Source organism: Lactuca sativa, chromosome 3, assembly GCF_002870075.4.
Source record: "Lactuca sativa cultivar Salinas chromosome 3, Lsat_Salinas_v11, whole genome shotgun sequence".
NCBI lineage: Eukaryota > Viridiplantae > Streptophyta > Magnoliopsida > Asterales > Asteraceae > Lactuca > Lactuca sativa.
The window spans coordinates 121,556,058-121,563,527 of record NC_056625.2 but is presented as its reverse complement, the minus strand read 5'-3'; positions in this window follow the sequence as shown (position 1 = coordinate 121,563,527).

Sequence of the window (7,470 nt, the reverse complement as noted above, 5' to 3'; positions counted from 1 at the left end):
CTGCTGCTGCAGCCACTGCAGTTGTCGCCGTTGCTAGGCCACAGAGGGTGACTCGTTACTGTATCGGGAGTTCAGCAACACGAAGCCACCAGAGTTTGATGGGACACAGAATCTGATTGCCGCGATGAGATGGATTTCTAACATTGAGGGATGCTTCTACACTTGTTCCTGTCTGGAGCACTTGAGAGTACGGTTCGCGTTGAACCAACTTTTCTTGGGAGCGAAGAATTGGTGGAAGTTTTTGACAACTCATTTCACCCCTCCAGAGCATGCTGTAGTGACATGGGAGATGTTTACTGCTATGTTACGAGACGAGTATGTTCCCTCGGTAGAAAGGGAACGGTTGGCCCAGGGGTTCCTGTCCCTCAAGCAGAGGACAAATTCAGTGATAGTCATCATAAGGATGTTTCATGAGAGGCCAATGTTCTGCCCTGAGCATGTGTCGACTGAGCAGACACGTATGAGCCGCTATCTGAGTATCCTGAGGAGGGACATCCGCGAGTTCGTGGCGAACTCGTCTTACCGGACATTTTCCGAGCTTCAGGCAAATGCCCGAAAGAGGGAGATCGAGCTGGAGACTCAGGCTAGGGAGGAGGCGGAGTCTCACGGGGGGGGGGGATTGGCAGCCGAAACAGTCTCAGCCGGCAGCCAAGCGGGCAAAGCCCGCCGATTCGAGATCCGAAGGTTAGAAGGGCCGCACTTGTGGGAAGTGCAGCTTGAGTCATGAGGGGACCTATCGAGTAGGCTCTTGCTACAAGTGTGGCAAGGAAGGGCACAAAGCCATGGATTGCCCCAAGGGATTCACAATCTGCTTTCACTGCAACCAGACCGGCCATAAAAGGTTGAATGTCCATTGCTTGCCCAGGGATTGGCACAGGGATCTACGCCTGCTGCCTTGCGCGTTACTGATAGTCGGCAGGTGAAGGCTAAGGCTTCGAAAGCCCGTGGCAGAGCATTTCAGTTGACGGCAGAGGATGTCCGTGCAACACCTGACGTTGTGGCCGGTATGTGTTCCTTTATTATCCTATTTATGTTAATTTGTGCTTATTATTTCGTATGCATAGGTACTTTTCTTGTGAATTGTGTACCTGCGTTGGTGTTATTTGACTCGGGTGCGAGTTGATCCTTTGTATCGCTAGCGTTAATCGTCACATCAACATCCGAAAAGAGGCGTTGAGCCGATATCTGAGAGTTCCCATAGCCGATGAGCGGGCGGTGTTTGCTACTGATGTGATCCGAGGATGTGACTTGTGTACCTGCGTTGGTGTTATTTGACTCGGGTGCGAGTTGATCCTTTGTATCACTAGCGTTAATCATCACATCAACATCCAAAAAGAGGCGTTGAGCCGATATCTGAGAGTTCCCATAGCCGATGAACGGGTGGTGTTTGCTACTGATGTGATCCGAGGATGTGTACTCGAGACTTTTGGTATGGAGTTTCTGATAGATCTGGTTCCAATCACTATGGGTGATGTATGTGTCATTATGGGCATGGATTGGTTGAGCCGATTCGGAGTAGTGATCGAGTGTGAGCATCAGTTGGTGACCATATGAGACCCTAGTGGGGAGTGCCTATGGTGTACGGCGAGGGTACCCGATCCATGTCAGCATTTTGCTCAGCTGCCTGAGCGAGATAGAGTTTGCACCAGGGTTGCATGGGTTTTCTAGCGTATGTGGCAGATACGTGGGTTGCTACAGAGAGACCGAGTTCTATCACTGAGGTTCCGATAGTGAGTGAGTTCCAGGATTTTTTCCCCGAGGAATTACCGGGTGTGCCTCCCGAGAGATAGGTGGAGTTCCGTATTGATTTGTTTCCGGGGGTGGCGCCTATCGCCAAGGCACCTTATCACCTAGTGCTGCTAGAGATGCAAGTGCTATGCTCGCAACTTCAGGAGCTGTTGGGAAAGGGATTCATCTGACCGAGTTGCTCGCCGTAGGGAGCACCGATCCTTTTTATTTAAGAAAAAGGATGGTTCACACCGGATGTGTATTTATTACCGAGAGTTGATGTCACACCCCCGAACCGTCAGGAAAACAATGGCGGAAACGTCCTGTAGCGGGTGACGTCATGCATAGTATCACAACCATTGTACATAGTAAGCATAGTAAACACAACCAATACATTACCATATGATTATTTAAAACTATTTTAAAACATTAAAAACATAGTTTATGTACATCAGTATATGCAAAAGTAAAGACGAGACTTCTACATACTCCGTCTTCTCCAAAAATGGGTGAGGTACCTGTCTAACGTTGACCTGAGAATACAAGCAGTTTGAAAGAATATCAGCATAAAGTTGGTGAGTTCATAACCATGTTTTTGTAATGAAAACTGGTCACTAAATTTGTGAAAATACTTCATTTTCATTAATGGTCAATGTCGTTAGTATCGAAAACCATTGTTACCGAGTTCTGAAATACGTATGCATGTTTTCCAAGAAAATCCAACATTTTTAACATGTTTGTTAGTTTCTGTATAAAAATTACGTTCCGTTTGAAAACCTTGGTTACCACCAGCATGTATGATTTGTTCGAAAACCTTGGCTATCACTAGTAAGTATAGTAGTTTTATTACTTAAAATAAAACTATATAAGAAAGGAATCCCGTAAACCAAGGTTAGTTTATACATATTGTGAGTCGTATAACCTTGCTAATTTGACCCATGACCTCCTTGACGTTCTTCAGGCATCTTACGATTTCAAAATTTGTCACCCCAGGCGTGCCCGCCTAACTGTAGCTAACAGTTCAGGTGTGGGATTGTCAGTCGCGAATAGATCTATTTACAAATGTCACGCTCTCCCTCCAGGAGACTCTGGTTATACTACTAGAGAGGATTTATTGGTACCCCAAGGGGCATAAAGAAGATGAGTCTCATAATCTTGTATTACTAGTTTACGTGTTGTTCATTTGTTCTTGAGTTTGAAATCATTTGCAACGGGTAGAGTATAAATAATTATACAAAAAATAATTATATAGCAAAATACTCTAGTTTGTATTCGTAGTAATGGATAAACCAAATTTGACATGGTTTATATGTTTGACTTTGCATGAAGTTGAATATGTAAGACTGGTACTGAAATCCCAAACTATACCTATTATAGTTTGAATGGTTTGTTAAGTTCCAGTATTGTTTTGAAAACTATGCAATTATGTTTAGAAAGCGTCCATTATGCTCCGCATATTACAAAAGGGATAAATGTATCTAAATGTTTGATAGAAAACCGTTGTAATTGCATCAGTTTTTAAGTTATGAAAATCTTTATGATTAGCTTGTATTCCTCCCCCCCCCCCTGAAAACATGGAAAACTCAGAAAAGTGTAGGGGTATGAACTCACCGCTTGATGTAGGATCTGGGAGTATGACTGGTTACGAATGTTGAGTGTCAACCGATGTTTCTTACGCAAGTGGGTCCTATTAACATGTGATTACACATTTGTGTGTTAGAGTTAGGGTGTTTCATGACTAAACATGATGTGAAAATCACCCTAGAGACTTGGAAATGCTTGTCGGGACTCTATATGATCATGTAAGGGAACTGTACTGCCATTTAAGTGAGTGTGCGGCCAGGGTGTGTGACCAGACTATCTGTGTGGCTACACACAAGAGTATATAGTTTACAGAGGAAGTGTGCGGCCTTACACAGGAGCGTGCAGCCGTAGACTCCTCATTTGTGCCCGAAATGACGATTTTTGAGGTGTTCTAGTGCTGATACCAAGTTCAACTAGCAAATGGAGGCCAAACTCTTCATTTTGGAGAGTTTTAGTGTGAATGCGGCCACCTTATGAAGGTGTGTGGCCGTACACCTTCAAAGGATGAAGAACACGAAGAACACTATGAGTTTTAAGCTTAGATTCAGGTGTTTTACCAGTATAACAAGCTAGATGATGGAGTTCTTCTCGTTTTTGAGTCCCTTAGAGTTCTTATATGAGATTTTTAGAGAGAGAAAGTAGAGAGAGGATTAGAGTGCAGCCAAGAGGGAAACGAGTGAATGAAAGAGGTCATCCTCTATATATGGAGGAGAGTTTGCGGCTGGGGGAGGGTGTGCGGCTGTACACACCTCATTTGAGTGTGTGTGGCCTGATTTTCCTATCATATGACGTGTTGACTTGCTCCTAAACTCATCCTTGGCAGTACTCTCACTTAGAACACTTAAACGAACCCTTGAATGACGTTAAAAGATAACGAAATCACATTAAACATTGATATTGATGACTAATCATACAAGATAAAAGTTCCGGGTTGTCACATTATCCCCCCGATAGAGGGAATTTCGTCCCGAAATTCAAGAATATGAATACAAACCATGGATTTGAAAAGATGGGGGTACTTCTGTTTCATTGAGTCTTCAACCTCCCAAGTGAATTCAGGTCCTCGCTTGGCATTCCAGCGAACCTTCACTATCAAGATGTGGCTTTGTTTCGTATGTTTGACCTCCCGATCCATGATTTCGATTGGTTCTTCCACGAAGTTGAGGTTCTCGTTGATTTCGATCTCATCAAGAGGGATTATAAGGGTTTCATCGGATAGACACTTTTTAAGATTTGAGACGTGGAATACAGGATCGATGTTGCTAAGCTCTTTAGGTAATCGGAGTTTGTAGGCTACACGACCGATCCTAGCAAGGATCTCGAATGGTCCTATGTACCTTGGATTTACTTTTCCACGCTTTCCAAAGCGTATCATGCCTTTCCAGGGAGATACCTTCAACATAACACGAGCTCTTTTGTTTGCCTCTAGAGGCTTTCAATCGTTCTCGGATTTGAATGATCTTTTTGGTAGTTTCGCAGATGATTTCAGGGCCAGTGAGAGTACTGTCGGGGACTTGTCTCTTTGCTAGCTACGTGTCACCCACCTCGGCCCAGCACTGAGGGGATCTGCACTTGCGACCATAGAGGGCTTCGAACGGGGCAACCTTGATACTGGTGTGGTAACTATTGTTATAAGAGAACTCAACCAAGGGTAGATGAGTGTCCCATGACTTGCTGAAATCGATGACACATGCTCTCAACATGTCTTCCAAAGTATGGATGGTTCTCTCACTTTGCCCATCTGTCCGAGGATGATAAACTGTGCTCATGTCCAACTTAGTCCCAAGAGCCTTCTGCAGGGACTGCCAAAATCTCGAGGTAAACCTGCTATCTCGATCGAAGATAATGGACACATGTACACCGTGCAGTCGGACTATCTCTTGAATGTAAATTTGCGTGAGCCTTTCCATTTTGAACATTTCTTTAATCGGTAGGAACCGGGCGGATTTCGTCAATCGATCGACAATTAACCAAATGGTATCGTACCCACTCGGATATTTGGGTAATTTGGTAATGAAATCTATAGAAATCATCTCCCACTTCCACTCAGGTATCTCGGGCTGTTGGAGCATACCCGAGGGCTTCTGATATTCGACCTTCACCTTGGTGCAAGTCAGACACTTTCCCACGAAGGTAGCGATCTCAGGTTTCATGTTTGGCCACCAGTATAGTTTCTTGATATCAAGGTACATCTTATCTGAACCTGGATGAACGGAGTATCTAGTCTTGTGAGCTTTGTTCATAACAACCTCCCTGTAACCACCGAACTTTGGGGTCCAGATCCGGTCCATGAAATGATAGACTCCATCTCCCTTGACCTCAAGATTCTTATCCATTCCTCTCAACGCTTCATTTAACACGTTCTCTGGTTTTAGGGATTCTCACTGAGCCTCTCGGATTTGTATGGATAAGTGGGAATGGATGGTCATTGACAGTGTCTTCACTTTGCGTCATGAGCATTCCTACCGGCTAAGGGCATCTGCCTCCACATTGGCCTTACCGGGATGGTAGCGGATTTTGCACACATAATTGTTGAGCATCTCTACCCATCGCCGTTGTCTCATGTTTAAGTCTTTCTGATCGCAGATGTGTTGTAGGCTTTTATGGTAAGTGAAGACCGTGCACTTGGTCCCGTAGAGGTAATGTCTCCAGAACTTCAATGCGAAGACCACTGCTCCCAACTCTAAGTCATGAGTTGTATAATTGACTTTGTGCGTTTTCAGCTGTCTTGAGGCATAAGCAATAACTTTTCCTCGCTGCATGAGCACACAACCTAAGCCCTGGTTGGATGCATCACAGAAGACAACGAAGTCTTCCGTCCCTTCTGGCAATGATAAGATAGGTGCGCTGCATAGGGACTGCTTCAAGGTTTGGAACGTGGCATCTTGTTTTTCACTCCAACAAAAGGGTACGCCTTTCTGAGTCAGAGTGGTTAGGGGTTTGGCAATCCTAGAAAAATTCTGGATGAATCTACGATAATAGCCAGCAAGACCCAAGAATTGATGGATTTCTGTGGGTATCTTTGGTGCCGACCAGTTATCTATCGCCTTGATTTTGGACGGATCCACGTGTATGCCCCCCTTGCTTACCACGTGACCAAGGAAAGTTACTTTCCAAATCCATAATTCACACTTGGAGAATTTTGCGTATAGCTTTTCCGATCTTATAGTTTCCAACACTAATCTCAAGTGTTGTTTGTGATATTCCTCGCTTTTGGAATAGACAAGTATATCGTCAATGAACACAATAAAGAACTTGTCCAGAATGGAACGACACACCCGGTTCATCAGGTCCGTGAACACTGTCGGTGCGTTGGTTAGACCAAAGGGCATCACTACAAACTCGTAGTGACCATATCGAGTCCTAAAAGCTGTCTTAGGAACATTAGTCTCATGAACTTGTAGCTGATGGTACCCTGATCTAAGGTCTATTTTAGAGAAGTAACTGGCTCCTTAAGTTGATCGAAAAGGTCGTATATTTGAGGAAGAGGATAACGGTTTTTGACGGTCAGCTTGTTCAATTCACGGTAATCTATACACATCCAAAATGATCCATCCTTCTTTTTCATGAATAACACCGGCGTTCTTTAGGGTGAGGAACTCGGTCTGATGAATCCTTTGCTGAGTAGCTCATTAAGTTGGCTGGATAACTCTTGCATTTCTGCTGGCGCTAAGCGATATGGAGACTTGGTTACAGGGTTAGCTCCAGGAATTAAGTCGATGCGAAACTCGACTTGGCGTTCGGGAGGAATTCCTGGAATCTCTTCGGGAAAGACATCAGGAAAATTGCAGACTTCGGGGATGCTCTCGAGGTCTTTAACTTTGTGTTTCTCATTAATCACATGAGCTAGAAATGCATGGCACTCCTTTCGCAGAAGTTTTTGGACTTTGATGCATGAAATGATGCGGAGGTTGGAGGTAAGTTTCTCACCATAGATCATGAGGGTTTTGCCAGAGGGGAGATTAAGACGAATAGCTTTTTCATAACAAAGGATATCAACATGATTGGGGCTCAACCAATCCATGCCAATTATAACATCGAAGCTTTTTATGGAGACTGGCATAAGGTTGATGGGAAAAGAATGATCGTTGAGGGTAAGGGTGCAGCCTATGAATATATCGTTAGCATTCTCTATCTCACCATTAGCCATTTCGACGG